The following is a 20249-nucleotide window of genomic DNA, read 5'->3' on the forward strand; positions in this document are numbered from 1 at the left end:
ATCTCACTGTGGGGCCCTGGACATGCTGTGCATTGTCCAGGATTTGTGAATAATAAACTTTGTCTTTTTAAATTTCCCTGATGATTGCTGTGAGGTGCATCTTGAGATCATAATGAGAACCACAAGTACCTTCCAGCATCAACACTGGTTCTGCTTGCCTGGGGGAAGGTCTGTGGAGGCCCCTGCAGTAGTAGGGACCCAGGCGCATGCCCCCGGGGTGTTCTTAGACGGGAGCAGCATGATCTGGAGGCTGAGACCAGCAGGAAAGACCTGTCACTGGTGTCCTCTACCTGGTAATTAACGTGAGGTCAGGCGAGAGGGAAGGAGGGACCACCAGCACCCCAGTTACCCCCATTACTAATTGTGATTCCTTAGGTGTGTTGACTCATTTGGGCCACGCCTCCTCGCAGGGAAGGAGCCGGGTACTAGCATCTGCTGCCTTCTTTAGTTGAGGAAACCTGATATTCAAGGAGCTTTCCCAGCTTGCCTGTCATTACGCAGTTAGCAAGAGGCAGGGCTGAAATTGAAGCCAAGCCTTCAAAGCCCACTCTTCTGTTTCCGTTGTAAGCACCGGGCCTGCGGGAATTGACAACAATCTCCTCAGGGTCTGATTTCAAGTGGGGGAAATTGGTGGCAGGTGAATGGAGCCAGAAACAAGGAGACACAGCAGCAAGAAGACCGCTGAGCCCACGCTGAGCCCACGCTGGGCTTCTTGGAGGCACGCCAGAGAGCGGCCCATTCCCCCATAGGAGGGTTCACTTTCGTGTTCACAGATACAGACTTCGTTTGCAGCCCATGTGTGCCTTCCTGGTGGGCCATTGAGTAGAGGGGCAGCCATAAGGCCCACCCAGGAGAGCAGGACTTGCCTTTCTCTGGACTTTGGGGGTGGGGGACTGGGGATCCCATCACAGGCTGGATACAATGGGCTCCCCAGGGCTCCCGTGAAAGGCACAGAGGCGTCCTGGGGCATCCCCAGCCATTCTTCAAGCAGCCCCTCCCAGACCTTCTCCTTGGGTTTCTAAATGACTTTTCATTCCCTTTCTCTGAAAGGAAGAAAAAGTACCCTTAATTGCACTCTTATCGGTGTCCACCCTCTGGGAGCTCTGTGCGTCCTGACCGGATCCCTTGCCAGAGCTGTAGGGCAGCCTTCCGTGAGGCAGAGCCCGCCTGGGACAAGGTAGCAGTCAGCATCTGTGCACAGGGCCCTGCAATGACCCATTCACTTCTTACTCGGGGGCTACAAAGTACAAGAGGGGGACATGACGCCACCCCCGCAGATCTCTGATGCCTGGATCCAGAGCGGAAGCTTTGAGACTCTGGAGGCCTGTGCCCTGAGCCCCAGCAGCCCCTTAGTTGGGGCAGGCAGATGGGGGACAGCAACATCAGCGGGGTACTGGTGGACTTCATTCTGCCTCAAAGTCCTTACCTTACCTTCCAAACTCCCCCCAACTCTGCTGGCTGCCCCCATATAAACAACAGTTTATCAGAAGGGCCAACCAAGGCTCAACTCAGAAATGGTTGGATCTGGGGGACTAATAAGGTTTACTATTTCAAGATAAGGAAGCATGAAACCTGATGCAGCCCTTAAGTAATTGTCATGACTTGAAGGTCTTAATACTTTGCCCAGAGAGGGAGGGAGATGAACTTTCACCTCCGCAGGAAGATGCATGCTCCTTTACATTCTGGAGGCTCACTTTAAGGAAAATCGGCCACTTCAAGGAAAGTCGTGTAAAATCTGTTTTTAAGCTGCAGTTTTTCTGCATCTCCAAAAATTAATATTTTCCATAAACATAAGGAGGTACATCACACACTAATTCTCTCTTAAGGAGGATGATCCTTTTCTCTGAGTTTTTGTGCTTTGCAATTAGTTAGGTGCTGTGATGACTTTCTTTGGTGAACGGATGCTGATAGTAAAAGAATAACCTGCTCTTTCGAAAATACTCTTAGGTGATAAAATAAAAAGTTGACAATCCTGAGTTAGTCCCCCATGTTCGTTTTTAAATTTGTATTATTCTAATACTTGTAAATGGTAGAGTGACTATGTACCTGCCTCCTCCTATAAAAAACCCCGCCCCCTACACACACACACACACACAAAATCAAGAAACAGCAACTCCATCCGTGCTAAAACTAGGCACTATCTGTCATCCCACCTGATCCCAGGTGCCCTATCTGGAGAAAGGCTGCCAAGTCCACAAAATCCAAACAGGAATGCTGGGGGGCCCCCAGAGAGATGGTGAACACCAGAATCAGCACAGCCAAGTTTGGCCCCTACAGGAAGTTGAGAGAGGATGCGCTCAGACAACTACATTCGTAGGCAGCAGTCTGCAGATGAGGCAGGCATTTCCACACGGCATCATGAGGCAGGTACCTGTTGGCCTGAGAGAAACGAATTCTAAACTAGTCACCCACTCACATAACCTTGGGTCCTAAACTGCACTGTGGTCCAGGGAGAATTTGTGCTGGTTCTGTGTGCCGGACATCACTTGCTGGGGAGCGCACTGTGGTCCCCCAGCATAGTGGCTTACAATAACAACTATTTATCTGCTCAAGGTTCGGGGGTAGCAGATTGTGCTGGGTTCAGCTGACATTCCTTGGGGGTCACCCTCGTGAGGCAGAAGTCATCCTGTTGTTTGTCCAGGGCCGGTCCAAAATGGCCTCCGTCGTGTATCTGCCCCCTGGAACTAGAAAAAGAAATTCCACTTACCTCGGACTTTCTCCATAATGATTTGCAAAGCTAGAAGTCAGTAGAGCAATGTCTTCCAGGTTTTAAGAGAAAAGAAAGTGACCTAAAAATAAGGCTATGGAAAAATGTTTTTAAATGTACAAGAAATCAGGGACTATAGCTTCCATATGCTCTGTTTGAGCAAACCACTCAAGGGTGAAGGTTGGCCAACTGTTATGGGCTAAACTGTGTCCCCCTCCACTACCAATTATTCATATGTTTAAGTCCTAAACCCCAGTGCCTCAGAATGTGACTGTATTTGGAGATAGGGTCTTTAAAGAGGTAATTAAGTTAAAATGAGATCACTAGGTGGACCCTAATTCAATATGACTGGTGTCCTTGTAAGAAGAGGAAATTCGGACACAGACGTGCACAGAGAGAAGATCGTGGGAAGACACAGGGGGAAAAGAGCCATCTACAAGACAAGGAGGGAGGCCTCAGAAGGAACTAAGCCTGCAGACACCTCAATCTTGGACTTCCAACCACCAGGACTGTGACAAAATTAATTTCTCTTGTTTAGGACACCCAGTGTGTGGAGCTTTTTTATGGTAGCCCTAGAAAACTAATACACAATAGAAAGTACTAAAATTAATGAGAAAAGAAATGGGATGAGCCATTTCATGATAGGGCTAAGTTAAACACAAATGTGGATAATATGTTACATGGCAGAACGTTTGTAAATGCATAAATCTGGCTTCAACAGACTTGGATTTTAGTTGTGTTCAGGCCTCCAAGTAACTTCTATATTGGGCACGTTGGTTGGGTTCTCTGGGCCACATTTTGCTCCATGGTAATAAATTACTTTCAAGGTAGGTTCCAGAGAATCCAAGGCATTCAGAGTGAGCGCCTCAGGAACTGCCAAGAGGATAAGGAGGGGAGTCTGTGGGGTCTGAGCTCTTCTCTACTCCACACGCAGGTCATGGGCTTCTCAGTAAGATCTCACTGGAAGGGGTTTTGCTGTGGCTAAAAAAACCCTAAACACCAGTGAACTGGATCATTTCTGAGTTCCCTTCCAAGTCAAAAAGCTATTAGCAGTTTAAGGTTTGTTTCATCCCATTGGCCTTAAGAAAATGTAAGGACATGTTGATAACTTATATGGGCCTCGGCTGAAAGTGAGGGTATAACCACACATGCTTCCAGCCAAGACCCACCGAAGAGTCAGCACGCCACGTCTGTCTCCTTGTTCCTCAGGACGGGCCTGCTGTGGGAAATGGACGCTACGCTGCTGAGAAGGAGATGCGTGCTGCCTGGCTCTGGGGTGGCGTCCGGGGAAGAGTTCGGAGTGACTGCCAGGCCTTGTGGACAGGAATAGACTCCGCTGGAGACATTTGTGCCAAAGCAAGTCTTGGTCATGGTCACTCTCTTCCCTGCTCCTCAGCTAATGGCTTGCTTCTCACAACTAAGTGGGGCCAGAAATTCTCTTAATGAGTAGACCAACTGCAAACAGCTTCCAAACAGCTGACCTGGAATTTTCCCCAAGACTATCCTTCAAGAGCCTCATGGAAGGTGACTTCCCCTGTTTCACATTTTTAGGGGTGGAAGTGTTTTCTGTCGTCAGAAACTCTGGAGGAGGGGAGTGTTTTCGAGGTGTGCAGTGTGTGGGCTGAAGGAGGGACAGAGAGAGGGCAGAGCAAGAATTACCCGAGGAGAGGATAATTCCCTGAGGAGAGACCGACAGAATGTCTCCTGGAAATTTCAGACCAGTTCATAGACCACCATGAGCTTGCAAACAAACTGTTAACAACAAGGCTTCCAGCTGGTCTGGAACAGGAAAGGGGAAACCCTGCGGCCATTCAGCAAACAGAGACCGAAAAACAAGTGGGACTCAGCAGACGGGAGATTTTGCGGGGCAGCCCGGAGGAGGCCGCAGGGACCGGTCAGGGCTCCACAAAGGCTGTGGAGGAGGAGGGCGCAGACCAGGCTCTGGAAAGTAGCCAGGCCATCGAGGTCTATTTTACTGGGCTTCTGCTGGCGCCTTGGAGACCCGGGTTGGACAAGAACTAATAGAGCAGCTGGCTGCCTGACTGAGTCCCCACCCACTTGGAGGTGCTTTTCACATGATTTAAGAGCCTCGGTCGCCTCTGAAAGGGACAGCCCACAGAACTGCCATAGTTTGGGGTCTGGAAAAGTCCCCTTCAGAGAGAGTCAGAACAGCCCCATGTTGTGACCAGGCCAGAGCTCAGGCTAGCCAGGGAAGCAGCTGTTACCAGGGTGGCGGGGTCAGCAAGCAAGACGCCTAATCAGTGGGTGGGAGAGTGCGCCTGGGTCCCACCCAGAGGCTCCTTCCCATTTCCGGGGCTGCCCGAGACCTAGCAGCACTCGCAGCGTCGGTGACTGCAGTGTCTGTCCGCTGGGAAGTAAGAGGAGGACAATTCTAGGGAGTGGTCCAGGCGGCTCCCGCACTCCGTCGTGGATGATCTGGTTCCCACAGACGGCAGACACAGGTTCCGAGTTCAACTCCCCACTGAGTCGGGGACTTCTACTGGTCAGTATTTTCTGGAAACTCGTGCTCTTGCTATGTGCTGGTTTTGGTCACCAGGTTATTCTGCTCCTCCCCTCCCCCACGGAGAACATCATTCAGCTGTTCATTTACATATTTATTCATTCAACAGATACTGAATGCTCACTAGATGTAAAGCAACAGAAACAGCGATGATGGCGTGGTCTGGCATTGTGCTAGCCACTGTAGCGAGAGAGAAGACGTGGCCACCATCTTCGTGGACTTTGCAGCATGGTGGACGAAAGGTATGCTATTTCTTTTATTTATTTAACACGCACAGAGTCCCTGCTGTGTGCAGGCCACTGTTCTAGGCACCTTACACATATTAACACGTTTAACCCTCCTCACAGTCCCACGAGGTAGGGAATATTACTATCCCCCATTTTACAGATGAGGAAACTGAGGCACCCGGACATTAGAGGAACCTGCTCAGGATCGCACAGCTGGGAAGGGCTTAAATCCAGGCGGTCTGGCTCTAGTACCCGTAAACCTTACACCAGGATCCCTCTTCAGCAGATAAATACAAATCAATAAACTATACAGGAATGACCAGTCTGCTCCATGCTCAGAAAGAACAATGTGCAGGCGGTGGGGGTGGATTTTTCACATAGGTTGGGAGTCAGGGTGGACTTCTCTGAAGAGGTGACAGAAAGGAGGAGTCTGTTCCAAGCAAGGAAAATTGCAAAAGCAAAGAGCCTTGGGTGAGAAAAGTCTTGGTGAATTCACGGGCCTCGGAAGGAAGTGACTGCTATTCAGTTTCGTTAGGTAGCTCTCAAGGTAAGGTAGAAAAAGAAGGACCTGTCTTTACCAAAACAGACATGGTTCTACACACTGATCTGCTGCTTGAGCTACGCAGCATGACCTTAGGCTATTTGTTTTACCTCACCGTGCCCCGGTTCTTCATCTCCAAATTAAAACAAGAATAAGTGCTTTGAAGATTGAATGAAGTAATACAGTCAAAGTTCTCAGTATGTACATAAGGTGGATATTGTTATTATTTTCACTGTAATTTTTAAATTCTCATTAAATTTGTTCCTTTTCTAGTATTTCCCGTATCAGCTCATATCACCCTAGGCTTCACATTAAAAAAAAAAAAAAGCTTCAATTCCTCTTTCTATTTTACCAACTTTTTTTCCTGGCTTTATTGAGATATAATTGATATGTAAAAATTATACATATTTAAGGTGTACAATTTGATGTTTTGATATAAATAGACATTGTGAAAAGATCACCATAGTCAATCTAATTAACATATCCATCAGTCTACATCGTTATCATTGTCTTTCTTCTGTGTGTATGTGTGTGATGAGAATACTTAAGATCTATCCTCTCAGCAAATTTAAGTATACAATACAGTATTTTTAACTAAAGTCACGCTGCTATCTGTTAGTATCTCCAGAACTTATTCATCTTTCATAATTGAAACTTTGTACTCTTTGACCAGTATCTCCCCATTTCCTCTCCCCCCAGCCCCTGGCAACCACCATTCTATTCTCTGCTTCTATGAGTTTGACTATTTTAGTTCATTGCAGCATTATTCATAATAGCCAAAATGTGGAAACAACCTGAATGTCCATCAATGGACGAAAGGATAAAGAAAATACAGTGCATATATATACAATGGAATATTATTCAGTCTTTAAAAAGAAGGAAATCCTGCCATTTTGCAACATGGACAAATATGGGGGATATAACCCAAGTGAAATAAGTCAGACACAGAAAGGTAAATACTGCACGATCTCACTTATATGTGGAATCTAAAATCGTCATCAACTATAATCAGTTGTCAAGTCCTATTGATTCTACTTCCATAGTTTCCATTGTCCTTTCACTCTCAAAGCCAGTTAAGGAGTGGGCAAAGAGAAAGTTCCCTATGGACACTAACTGAAATGGAAAATAAACACCATTCGGAATGATGAAGAAGCTGGTGTTTACCAGAGGGAGAGTGCTGAACATTGCTGAAAGGAATGCTTGGATAAGTCAGGTGATGTGGTCATGTGATAAGCTCTCATCGAAAGATCACGAGTGGTAAGGTTTTGAGTAACTTCGGCTTCACCTACTTAAGGGAACGATTTGCCTGGACTTATTCTCTCTTCTCCTACCTGTGACCTGGAACATGAATGTGCCTCAGTCTGACTTTGACCATAAAGAAGAAGAAATACTTTAAGGGATGGTGGAAAAATAAAACGGAAGGAACCTGGTTCCCTGAATGACCTCATGAAGCAGGTTGTCCACCAGCCCAGACATACCCGGATAATTACGTACAATAGACATAAACTTCTCTCCGGTTTTCAAGAGTCTCTGTGTTATAGTCGTTCTGCTAAGTAATGCAGGCCTCCCTCTGTCCTGATCCTTCCATTGGCTGAGGCGGAGACAAACCACTTTCTCAGATACAGCGCTGGCGGGTCAGTATGATCCCAGAGTAGAGGGTGTGCACACATTCAGACAGACAGCTTAAAACGGCCTCACAGAGCACCCTCACCCTAGTAAGGAGCTGGAGCGGCGTGGTCAGGCCATGTTCCCCAGAGGAACACAGGAGTAGCTGAGGGGAGCTAAGGAGACTGGCAGTTAAAATCTCTGTGGCTGGCCACCCAAGATCTCATGGGAGTGAGAAGTAGTAGGCAGACTCGGTACAGAGCAACGTATAGGCTAAGCTGAAATGTAGATACAATCCCAGGGGTGAGAGTAGGAAATCTGAAATGACAGAGATTTTCTGCTACCCAAAGGAAGCAGACTTAAAAAAAAAAAAAAAAAAAGCAGGACTTTAAAAAAAAAAAAAAAGGCCAAGTATAAAAGCAGAAAGAAAGGTGAATTTCCGGCACACCTCTGTTTGACAGCTGAGCTTTGTATGCACTGTAGTAATTCTAAGAGGGCTAGAGTCGTTCCTTGGAAGTGGACGATGTGCCACATCCTGGGCACGAGCAATTTTGAGGAGTCTTCCCGACACCTCAGTCACGTTTGTATTATTATTTGCCCACTTTATGGATGGGAAAATGGAATCTTAGAGGTATTACGCATTACAACCCAGATCTCCCAGTTAGTCAGTGGTGGAATCAGGATTCCAATCTGAGCCATTTGGTCCGAAGCCCAGACTCTTAATTAATTAGTGTTCAAGGGTAAACACGGCTTCAGGCAATTTGCTTCAGAGGCTCCATTATCTGAAGTTGGATTGCCTATAAAGGATTGCTATTATGTAAACTTTTTTCTTGCCTAATGTGTGTATAGAAAAATACACGTAAGCGCATGACTCTATAAATTTTCACAAATTGAACACACCGGTATAACCAGCACCCAGAACAAGAAAAGAACAAGACCAGAACGCAAGAGTCCCAACTGTCACCCTCGAAGTCATCACCCCCACCTGAAGGCTAATCCTGATCCCAGAGCCCCCTATTCTGTGCCCCAGACTCAGGTCAGTTCTTGTAGACTTTTCCTTTATGGGTCCAGTTCATGAACCAGCGGTTCCCACTTCTCTTTTTAAACATTTTCCATCATAGAGAAGACGCCAAATCTTCACGTGGCTCGCCTTACCTGCTTTCTTCTTTCTTCTTTTAGGGCAATTCAACTTGGCAAATTTTTATTCCACCATACAAGCTGGGCACTTGGTGCTGAGCAGTAGGTTAGAGGAACAAATTAGACAGTCATGTCCCTGCCTCCTAAAATAGCAAAAGAATACAACTGGATACCCGTGTCCTGTTAAACCTCTTGGAAATGCAAGATGATATTATGGATATTATATGGCTGGTGTTGCTGATGCCTGATAAGGCACGACTGGTATTTTTTTTTTTTTTAAGATTTTATTTATTTATTTGAGAGAGAGAGAGAGAGCATGAGAGGGGGGTGGGTCAGAGGGAGAAGCAGACTCCCCACCGAGCAGGGAGCCCGATGTGGGACTCCATCCCAGGACTCCAGGATCATGACCTGAGCTGAAGGCAGTCACTCAACCAACTGAGCCACCCAGGTGCCCCAGGCATGACTGGTATCTTAAAGTGTCTGGGCTGAGTGCTTTTTCAAGGGTCCCCTGGATACCTGGATGATGCTGAATTGGACGTTAGTTTGAAAGCTGGTTTAGGTAACACTTTTGGGGGCATAACTTGCTAGAGGGAGTGGACATTAGTACAATCTTCCAAAATCTTTTACGATGAGCATTTCTTATTTTGATCTATGCCATCTCTCTTCACCATTGCTTTGTCATTTTGTATCCTTATATTTGTTTTGTATTGACTCAATTATATGTTGGTTTATTTGTTTTCCCCCACAGCATAAAGATAACATATATCCATCCTTAACTGAAAATATAAAAAAAAATTTTTTTGAGAATTTTTTCCCAGATATTTTTGCACCACACTTGCTATCATCAGAATTTTTAAAAAATTTATTATTGAAGTATACTTGACATACAAAGTTTTATTAGTTTCAGGTGCACAATATGGTGATTTGACAATTCTATACATTATGCAGTGCTCACCCCAGTAAGTGTAGTTACTATCTGTCAGTATATGTTATTGCAATAGCATTGACTATATTCTCTACACTGTGCTTTTAATCTCCATGACTTAACTTATTTTATAACTGGAAGTTTGTACCTCTTAATCACCATCACCTGTTTCTCCCATCCCCCACCCCTCCCTTCTGGGAACCACCAGTTTGTTCTCTGTATTTATGAGTCTGTTTCTGTTTTGTTTTTTAGATTCCACAAATGAGTGGAAGCATATGGAATTTGTCTCTGTCTGACTTATTTCAGTTAGCATTATATCCTCTGCATTATTGTTTTTTTGAACCTTGGAAGTCATGGTAATAGAAATGTTTACTTAACTAATTCCTTAAGTAATGGGTGTGCTAGTGTTCTCAGCTCTTCAGTTGCCCATACCAAGCTGTCTTTCAAGGGCTTCTCTCTTAAGGAACCTTTGCATCCCGTGCTATGAAATTGAAAGGGATAGAGTAGAAGTATCTTGAATATGGAGGGGGGTTTGCAGGTAGGTGCTTGGGCTCTTTTGGACTGGTAGCATGGAGAAGTGAAGAGAACTCTTTGATATTAAAGAAAGTAAATGGATGACTTTGCATTAATTAAAAAACAGAACTAAAGGGGGAATACAATAAAAGAGAAAAGGGAGAAGGGAATTGAGGTTAGCACTAGCAGAGAATGGAGCTATTTTCCTAAACTTTGGGCAAAGGGAAGCTGCAGAATTCCTCCGCCCTGTAAGTAAAGTCAATGTTTGCCACTAGGTGGCACTCACACGTTCAGAATAACTGAGGACATCGCAGAACAGAGTAATTGGCCTTCCTGGTGCCTCATCAGCCCGCCTGGCACTAGTGAATTCTAATTTCAAATTCTGCTTTGGATGCATTTCAATATTCGATGCAGTTTATCAGTGCTCATTACCATTGGCCAAAATCATGGCCCCAAACAGTTACCGTTGTTGAAGTCACTGGTGTGTTTTTCCTTCCATGTTAGGAATTCATACTTAGAGAGGGCACCTCTTCTGTTCTCCTTAGGAACTTAGAAATAATTAGAAATTGTGTCCCAGGCAAAAAAAGTCTTGTAAATGAAGGAGTAGAACAAGATCTCGGGTCTGAAACAATTGGCCATTTGGGGTTTTTGTTTTGTATTAGTTTGGATTTCTTCTTTGGTAGGTTTAAACAAAGCTTTCCAACATTTTCTTTTCCAAGCAAGATTAACATTGAACAAACCATGTTAGATCACGATAGTATAAGATGCTACTATATTTTGATAGATGCTTCTTTTGTAGGTTCTCATTCTATTTCATGCATTTAAGACTCTGACTTTGCGGGGCACCTGGGTGGCTCAGTCGTTAAGCGTCTGCCTTCAGCTCAGGTCATGATCCCAGGCTCCTGGGATCGAGCCCTGCATCGGGCTCCCTGCTCGGCGGGAAGCCTGCTTCTCCCTATCCCACTCCACCTGCTTGTGTTCCCTCTCTCACTGTCTATCTCTCTGTCAAATAAATAAAATCTTAAAAAAAAAAAAGAAAAAGAAAAAGAAAGACTCTGACTTTGCCCAGCAAGAGGCATAAGGAATTTGAATAGGATCCCTTTATAAAAGGTTTGTTCTGAAGACAAAGAACACTATGCATTTAGTGTTTACATATATGCATACAACTAAAAATAACCAAATACAGTGCCTGCATTGATCTAGATTTCCACAGCCATCTGTTATGTGAGTGGCTTATGCCTGTGTTTTTTACTAAGGCAGGACATCCAGCGGAGACTCAGAGGGTCAGACGGATCCTTTGAATGAGATGGGGAATCATCTTCAGCCCTGGATCTCTCCTGTCATTTTCTGTAGGATCTGCTGCAGTGCTAGAGAGTGGGTTGCAAAGATCTGAATAGCACACTTATTTGGGGGACTGGGTGTTTTGAGGTTCATTTTGTGGGAGGGAGAAATTTCTCTGAGAACTAGTACGTCATATGATGGGAAAACATGATAAACGGCCATTTTATGTGACTGACCCTGCAGCAAGACCAGTGAACCAAATGTTGGTTATGGGTCTCTCCTAGCCTCAAGACCCGAGGAGCATTGCTCTCAACATGCGCCTCTGATCCTGGCCCCAGGCCATCATCAGACTGTGTTGTCCTAAGTCACTGTGTCTGGTGACTGCAAAAAGTCAGCCATTTTAGCTGCCATGTAAGATAAAGAGGCTTCAGGTTTACAGTATTGACCTTTCCAAATAAAGAAAGGCTTCCAAACCCTAAAACAATCAGCTGTCCTGAGATTATATATAAGCATGAGTTATTTATGAATATATTGATTACAGACATGTTACAGCTGAGTCCTAAGTGCTACTGAAATCACAATAACATCAGCTCTGGGTTATGTTTTACCAGGGCCTGTGTCCAAAGGGGAAACCAATTGTTGGGGAGTAGTAGTGAGTGTAAATCACCATTTCAATGGGAAAGCGTTAGAGAGAGATTAACTCTAGCCTCTTCACCCACCAAGCCCTCATTCTTGACTAGGAACAGTTCATTATGCAGGACAACTGGCCTCACCCTTCACAGTGGTAGAACATCGCCCCGTGTCCCCCACTGCCCACTCTTTATTCTCCATCTGGAGTTTATTTGGTACTTTCCACCCTCTTTCTGTGCTTAGTCTTAAGTCCTGGTTAATGCCAAAAGCAAATTATCTCATTTCGAAATCATCTATGTTCATATTACATAGAGATATGTTGATGCATATATACATAGGATTAGCTTCATGTATGTTACTATTTACACATTTATATTTACCTCACTCACATGTGCATGCATGTGGATAAAATGACATGGCCTTTTTATTTAAAAGGAGGAATATATTATGGACTGAACGTGTGTGTACCCCACCCGCAATCATATATTGATGCCTTAGCCCCTAATAGGATGGTGTTAAGAGGAGGTTAGGTTTCGATGAGGTCATGAGGTGAAGCCCCCATAATGGGATGAGTCCCCTTATAAGAAGAGACACCAGAGCTTCCTTTCTCTACTATGTGAGGACATGGGGAGAAGGCTCTCTTCCATCTGCCAACCAGGAAGAGGGCCTCTATCAAAAACTGAGTTTGCAAACACCTTGATCTTGACTTCCCAGTCTTCAGAACTGTGAGAAATAAATGTCTATTGTTTAAGCCACCCAGTCTATGGTATTTTGTTTTAGTGGCCCAAGGTGACTAAGACATAATATATTAATATATATAAGGAGGACACGGAGTGGAAGACCATACACCTGCATGTCAGCAATAGTTATCAGCCAGTTATGAAATAGCTTTCTTTCTTGATTTTCTTTCTTTCTTATCTGTAGTCCCAAGTTTGCTACAATACTTGAATGTTATATTTATAGACAGAAGAAATATTGCAATGGTTTTTGGAAAAATATATTTGACTGTAACACTAATGCAGTATTTTCCAATAAAGAAAGGAAAAGTGCAATTGGTCTTAGAGCCTGACAGCCAGGGTGACTCTTAGGTCTCTGCCCACAGCCTGAGCTGATGTGGCTGATAGTACCCGAGGGTTTTCTCATCTGCAGCAGAAGGGATGACATGTGCCTGACCCTATTCAAGGATGTTGAGGAATCAAATGAGAAAGCTATATGAAAGCTCTTTGTAATTTGGCTGTCTGTGTCCAAGTGTGCTGACTTCAAGTCCGTTTGCATTTTCCATGCATTGGCTGGGCACTTTCGCTCTAGGGCATTCCCAGTGGCAGGGACGAGGCGCCAGCCTTCCTGTGGAACTTCCCAAGTCGCTGGCCCGGGGCTTGTGAACAGTAACAAATCAAGCAGATCTGCTAATGTCAGGACTGGAAGAGTCCCAGATGTCATTCAACAGTCAAGAGTCAAGGTGTGTTTCATAGGATACCCTGACTGTGGAATTCCACAATTTCTCTGTGTTGTCAGAGAAGACAGGGGACACCCTGTTCAGATACCGATGAACAACAAACAATTTTTCGTAGGACGATGTCCCAAATATTGCACAGTCATACTGATACTAAAAATTTAGTCATGGTTCATCTGAAACTTAAATTTAACTGGGCATCTTGCATTTTTGTTTTATCTGATAACCCTAATGGGAACTTTTGCCCTCCCCTTCCAGTTCGGTTGGTGCTTTTTCCTTATTAAACTTGGCTTCTTACTGGTAATTTAGGTTTTACAAATGCATACAGAGCTTTCCAGGGCAGGGACCACTGCAGGTAAGCCCGCACACAATGAGCAATAAGGGGTCATCTCTAAAGCATCCGTGGGGCTGGCACGGTGCCAGGGAAACACAAGCTGGCTGCTGGGCTTCCATCAGCCTTCTCTTAGGACATTGTAAACTGTAAAGAGCTTGAAGGGGGACTGTTAAGGGTCACACATCCTTCATCTGGCCTGGCCATTGTACAAAAGAAACACCTGTAACAGGCCATGAGCTCACCCACCTGCAGACTCGAGCATTGTTCGCCCTCAGCGAAACAGGCTGGGGCAAGGAAGGATTGGGAAACAAGAAAGGGCAGCCCCGTGTGAGGTCAGGGTTGGGCCACCGCCTGGCTTCCCACAAGGACTCTCTTGTCTCTGGATGGTGGGAGAGTTGATGTATGGGACTCCGGGATGGAAAGTCAGCCTTCCCTGTAGGTGAAGCAAACCACCAGCCAGGTGGCTGACTGCGTGACCCAGTGCTCTTTCTTGGCCTCCAGCCAAATGCCCCAGGTCCCCACAGTTGGCCTCACACGCTGGGGAAACGTGAGCATTTGAACTAGCGTTTAGCACTCTCCTAACACATTCATGCGGAGGGATCCCTATATCTGACGCATTCTTTTTTTTTTTAAATGGGGAAATATCTTTTTTTTTTTTTAAGATTTTATTTATTTATTTGATAGAGTGAGAGAGCACAAGCAGGGGGAACAGTAGAGGGAGAGGGAGAAGCAGGCTCCCCGCCAAGCAGGGAGCCCAATGTGGGGCTCGGTCCCAGGACCCTGGGATCATGACCTGAGCTGAAGGCAGACGCTTAACCATCTGAGCCACCCAGGTGCCCCTATCTGATACATTCTTTACTAAGAATCAGTAGCAGAAGGCAGGGCTGAGGATGAAGGAGCCATAGACGGGGGGGCAGGGGTGTTGGCTGTGTGACTTCAGTCCCATCACTTTGCCTGTAACCTCGGTTCCCTCCTCCATGAAGGAAGAAACAGAACTCCATAGTGACTGGGGCACTTCCAATGTGTTGGTGCCGCTAGGTGAGGGGAGCTGGGCAAGTCCTGGGAGGGGAGAGGAGCTCGTCATAGCTTAGAAACGTGAAGTTCAACTCAGGTCTCCAGATTTCCTTCTGAATGGGGCCCAGAGCGGGTCAGCTGAGATCACTGAGGAGTGGCCAGGACACGGGGCTAAGGAAGGGCCCAGCCCTCTGAAACTCACTTCTTTATTGCATTCCTGGTAAGCCCCAGCCCTCACAGATGAAGCCGTGTGTACTGTCCAGGAGAAAGGGATAGTGAACTCAGCAACCCCCTCATGTCTCCTTTCTCCAGGCCGGGCAGTCTTGGGGACCTGAGGATAAAGCCCAGGCGGCCGCTGGTGCCGAGCTGAGCGTCTACTCCACGCTCTGAAGATAGAGGATTGAATGCCCTTTTCCCTCTCCCGGCAGAATGTGAGGAAATAGTCTACCTAGAAGGATGACTCCTCTGGTTTTTAACTGAGCAAAAGTAGATCCTGTGTTACTCTGCCATTTTGCGCTGCCTCATTCTTCATCTTCATTCAACCACCTCAGTTCGAATCATCAGCAAAGAAGTGAGAAGAACGAGGCTGAACACGGCTCAGATCCCCATAAAGGATCGTTACCACTTTGGATCTCACCAGCATCTTGTCTTTGCCCTGGGACAGTCAGAACAAATGTCCCCATTGTCTTTATCCCATCTCCGTGTCACAGATGAAGAAAGTGAGGCTCACACAGGCTACGGAACTTGACCTAAAGCACGCAGTCAATAAGTGAGGTGGCACCTGGCTTGGAATACAAGTTCTTTCTGCCCTACCAGGCTCCCTCCCAGCAGGTCAGCCCTCGGAAACTAACGGAGGATGCAGAGACAGGCCGACATGATCCAGGCAGAGGCAGACCAAGGCTATCCCTGACTTGGCGCTTCCTCGTTGTCAAGTACAAACTGGCCAAATACCACCCACTGATAATAAACACGTTGCATTTAGGCAACACCTCACAACTGATGGCATTTTTATAAGCATTATCTCATTTGACTCTCACAAATAACTCTATAAGGTAGGCAGGGAAAACCTGGCTATCCTCATTAGACAGATGAAGCATCTGAGCACAGGCAGGTCGAGTGGCTGGCCCCTGCTCCCAGAGCCCGGGGCCGGGAGAAGTGGGACTCCATCCTAGTGTTTCTCTGCAAGTCTGCTTTCTTTTCTACTGCTCAGAAATGAGGTCTAGGCCAAGAGTGCCAAATACCTGGCCCACATACCGCCCTCTCTCCTCCCACACCAGGGGCAGGCATCATTAATCAATCACAGGGTTGTGCCCAGATTCGGCTGCGGGCTCCCCCCCAGCACAGTTCCCCGGCAGCCATCATCAGGCACAGCAGACTGGCAGGATGAAGGCTGCTGTTCTCCAGCCTGGTCCAAGCAGTACCCATGGCCGGCTCAGGGCGCAGAGACTGAATGGAGAGTGTAAGAATCCATCTGATTTGAAATCTGGTGCAAGACCCAAGAAGACCCTAATAATTTGACTGTTCCGTATAGTCAGTCTTACCAATTCGTTTGTAATCACAACAACACTAATAATGGCTAACTCTTTTGGAGCATTTCCTACTGGCCTGGGCGCTGGAGTGAGCACTTTCCATGCATTTTCTTTTTTCTTTTTTCTTTAAATTTTATTTATTTATTTATTTATTTATTTATTTATTTATTTATTTATTTTTAAGATTTTATTTATTTATTTGACAGAGAGAGAGATAGCTAGAGCAGGAACACAAGCAGGGGGAGTGGGAGAGGGAGAGGCAGGCTTCCTGCTGAGCAGGGAGCCCGATGCGGAACTCGATCCCAGGACCCCAGGATCATGACCTGAGCCGAAGGCAGACGCTTAACGACTGAGCCACCCAGGTGCCCCTCCATGCATTTTCTTAAACAGCATCCTGTTAGTCCCATGTCAGAGATGAAGGGACTGAGGCTTTGAGAACTTAGATAACTTGCCAGATGCAATCTAATACTGCCAAAGCCCATGTACTCCCTACCTTGCTCTCCTGTCTCCTAGACTAGAGACCAATGGGTTTTCAGTTCCTTTTTTTTTTTTTTTTAAAGATTTTATTTATTTATTGGAGAGCGAGCGAGAGAGAAACAGCATGAGAGAGGAGAGGGTCAGAGGGAGAAGCAGGCTCCCTGCTGAGCCGGGAGCTCAATGTGGGACTCGATCCCAGGACCCTGGGATCATGACCTGAGCTGAAGGCAGTCGCTTAACCAACTGAGCCACCCAGGCGCCCGGGTTTTCAGTTCCTTGTAAGCAGAAGCATTTCTTACTTCCCCCAAACCCTTGAAATCAGCTCCGTGGGTAGGGAAGAGAACAGAGGGGACTGGAGGCTGAAAGTAGAATCATTAAGCAAAGCAAGCTCCACGAGGGGTGACTAATGGGCAGCAGAGGGGGGGTTTGCTGTCTGAGCAGAGCTTGGACGTGGGAGCTGGAGCATCCACACGTGGGCACAAAGCCCTTGGCCGTGTAGGACAAGCTGATAGTGGCAGGAGACTGGGGGGAAGGGCTAGCTCTCCCACACTGCCAAGTTCTGGCACATTCTTCAGAGGAGTTCAAGAATCTAAATTTGACTCTGAATGTCCACATTGTTAATAAGGGTGTATTTGTCAAAGTAGGAGGGTAGAACATATTTGTAGGGTGCATGCAACAGAGCATATTTGTAGAACATATTTGATTTGTAACTTTTAGCATTTAACATATATGGGGAGTGAACCTCCATTTGCATGTGCTAGAGCTAGGTCTAGTGAAAATGAAGCTTCTCTACTTCTGTTGTTTTTGCTGCTTCTCTGGGCAGGCCACTCATGGGGGCACTGCTGTCCTGTGGTGGTGGGAGCAGAGACCCCAGCCCTCCGTCACCGGCCTCCTGAGTGTCAGAGCAGGTGCCATGCATTCATTGGGTAGTGCCGACTGCAGCGGGCCCAGCAAGGGTTGGAGGTGGCCACGGCCCCCCAGTCACAGCAGGCTCCCCATCTTGTCAGTGGGTGGGGACTCCAGAGCTAGCTCCCTGACTGAGAAGGCAGCCTCCAAATGCAGAAGAAACCACGGCTCCCTGGGTGGCCTGTTTCTGTGATGTCACTTAGGGAATTGTTCCTGAAACCTTAATTTTTTTTAAAGACTGTTTTATTTATCTGTCAGAGAGAGAACATGAGCAGGGAGAGTGGGAGAGGGAGAAGCAGGATCCCCGCTGAGCAGGGAGCCGATGTGGGGCTCGATCCCAGGCCCCCGGGATAATGACCCAAGCCGAAGTCAGACGCTTAGCCAACTCAGCCACCCAGGCATCCCATGAAACCTTGATTTTGAGTCTGCTTCTTTAGCCCTCTCAATAATTCTATAAGTCACGGAAGTCCCTGAAATAAATCCTTTCTGCATAAAACAACTAGATGGGTTCTGTTCTGTGCAACTGACGGATACAGGGCACTTAACAGCCTCCCCTCCATGACCAGGATTCTGGTGTCTCAGGAAAAGCCCCTTTGGCTACATTGCACCTGCTCCCGTTGATAAGGTTTTCTCAGCTTTGGTCTTGTGCCTCATTCCACCTTGTCTGACTCTTCCTTCAAACCAACACCTCTGCTCCCTCCGTCTGTCTGACTTGGACGTTGTGCTCCTGGTGTCATGGGAGCCCAGGGCCACTCCCAACCCCACCCACGCCCCAGCTCAGGCTTCTGGGAGCCCGGACCAGGTCCAGCGGCACCCCGGGGCCTGCCGTCTCAGACCAAAGAGCTGACAAGTGGATGACTCTGTGCAGCCCAGGGGAGCGAGAGTAATGCAACACCAGCCTCGGGGACTGCACACAGAGAGAGGATGGGCTAGATCGCCGTGACCTCGTCCTGTCCTGAGGATGGCACTCACTGGGGTCAGAGAGAGCAAAAAGCAAAGTGTCCCTTGGCTTTCCAGTTCTGCTCGTCCAGTTTCTCTGAGAGTCTTGCTGGCACTTGAGTGAAACCAAGCAGTTTCATTTCACTACAAGTCCCTGCAAGAAAGTCTCCACATTCCAGCAGCCTGGTTTCCCCACTTTCACCTCTCCGCATTGCTGTGATCTTATACAGACTTCCTGCAACTTCCTTCGAAGTCCTGCTGTCTCCTCCAGTTTCATCTTCTAGCCCATGAGCTCATGGGTTTGCATGATTTCAGTATGAAGTCATCAGTTCGTCCCCGGCCTCCTGGACAGGCTTTAAAACCTCAGGATTGTTTGGATAAAGTAGAGGTAAGCCTTGCAATTTGCCTTGAAATGAAACCCAGGGTCTGTCCCAGGAGCTCCCACATATGTATATTTGTAGTTACTATACAGCTAAAATCGTTTTCTCCTTTTTAAAAACTAAAACCTTCCATCTTCCTTTTCCTCCCTGTCAGCATATGCACCTGCCCTCTCAGAGAAGAAGGCCAGAAGGAGTCCTGGAGGAGCCAAACGGTCAAAGCTCACGATATACTAGAGCCCTCTGTTTTACAAAGCGTCATGTACATCCACAGTGGGAGGTGAAGCAACACTGGGATTCTGGCGGGAGGAGAACAGAAAATTCCACCCTAAGACAATTGTGTAAAGAATTGAAAACGGTGTGTATGTCAAGGAGCCATTTATAGAGTCAACATGCTGAAACCGAGCCAGAATGTGTAGGCCTGGAATTCTGGAATGTGTATTTTCTGAACATTCCTGATTTCCAAAGTCATAGCCAACAACAAAAATCACATTGTGGCACCAGAGTCTCCATTCTTTCTCGTGGACCCATGGGTTTTCTCTGAGCAGAGAGCATGAAAGATTTGATTTTTTAAAACACTCACACCAAGACTGTCATGAAGTTTGAATTATAAATTATTAAATTATAGTTTGAATAAAAAAAACTATCTGATCAGATGTAGAAATCCACTTAACTCCATCTAATTCGATTCAAATAAGTATTATTAACTGAGCCTCTATTATATTCCCAGTGCTGAATGAAGTTGAGGAACTACAAGAGAACTATATGAAATAATTCTTTTTCTCAAAGAGTAAGAGAGGCAAAGATTAAATATGTGAGGTAATTAGAGAGCAAAGCAAGGGGCCACAATCTGAGGCACATTGCAGCCATTGAACCTGGTAGGCACTGAATGATAGAAAAAACAGGAAGGTAAACAGGCAAAAAAATATTAATTAGAGACGAAGTCCTTCAAATGGTCCTTGATGTTTGGGTAGGGCTTGGGAGGTTTCTGGTCTAATGCTAATGTAGGCAACTTTGTTCTGAAAGGAGCAAAATCTAAATATAACTTGTCCCAAGGAGAATTTGGGAAATGATCAAGCAGAAAAGAACGAGAGACTCAGTACCTGTTCTTTGGATAGACTTGGTCTGTTCCA

The 20249-nt window shown here is 46.3% G+C and overlaps 1 long non-coding RNA gene across 2 annotated transcripts; it reads left to right on the forward strand.

Moving 5' to 3' along the window:
- Positions 1 to 3945: 3945 nt before the first annotated feature.
- LOC118006338 lies at positions 3946 to 19822 on the forward strand. 2 transcript variants are annotated; one of them, XR_004678052.1, is made up of 4 exons: positions 3946 to 4231; positions 5338 to 5470; positions 18970 to 19127; positions 19274 to 19822. It is a non-coding gene; the product is annotated as an uncharacterized LOC118006338 (long non-coding RNA). The 2 variants fall into 2 exon arrangements; XR_004678051.1 differs by lacking the exon at positions 3946 to 4231 and adding an exon at positions 4410 to 5210.
- The last annotated feature ends 427 nt before the right edge of the window (positions 19823 to 20249 follow it).

This window comes from Mirounga leonina, unplaced genomic scaffold, assembly GCF_011800145.1.
Source record: "Mirounga leonina isolate KUSES-001 unplaced genomic scaffold, KU_Mleo_1.0 Mir_96, whole genome shotgun sequence".
NCBI classification, from domain to species: domain Eukaryota; kingdom Metazoa; phylum Chordata; class Mammalia; order Carnivora; family Phocidae; genus Mirounga; species Mirounga leonina.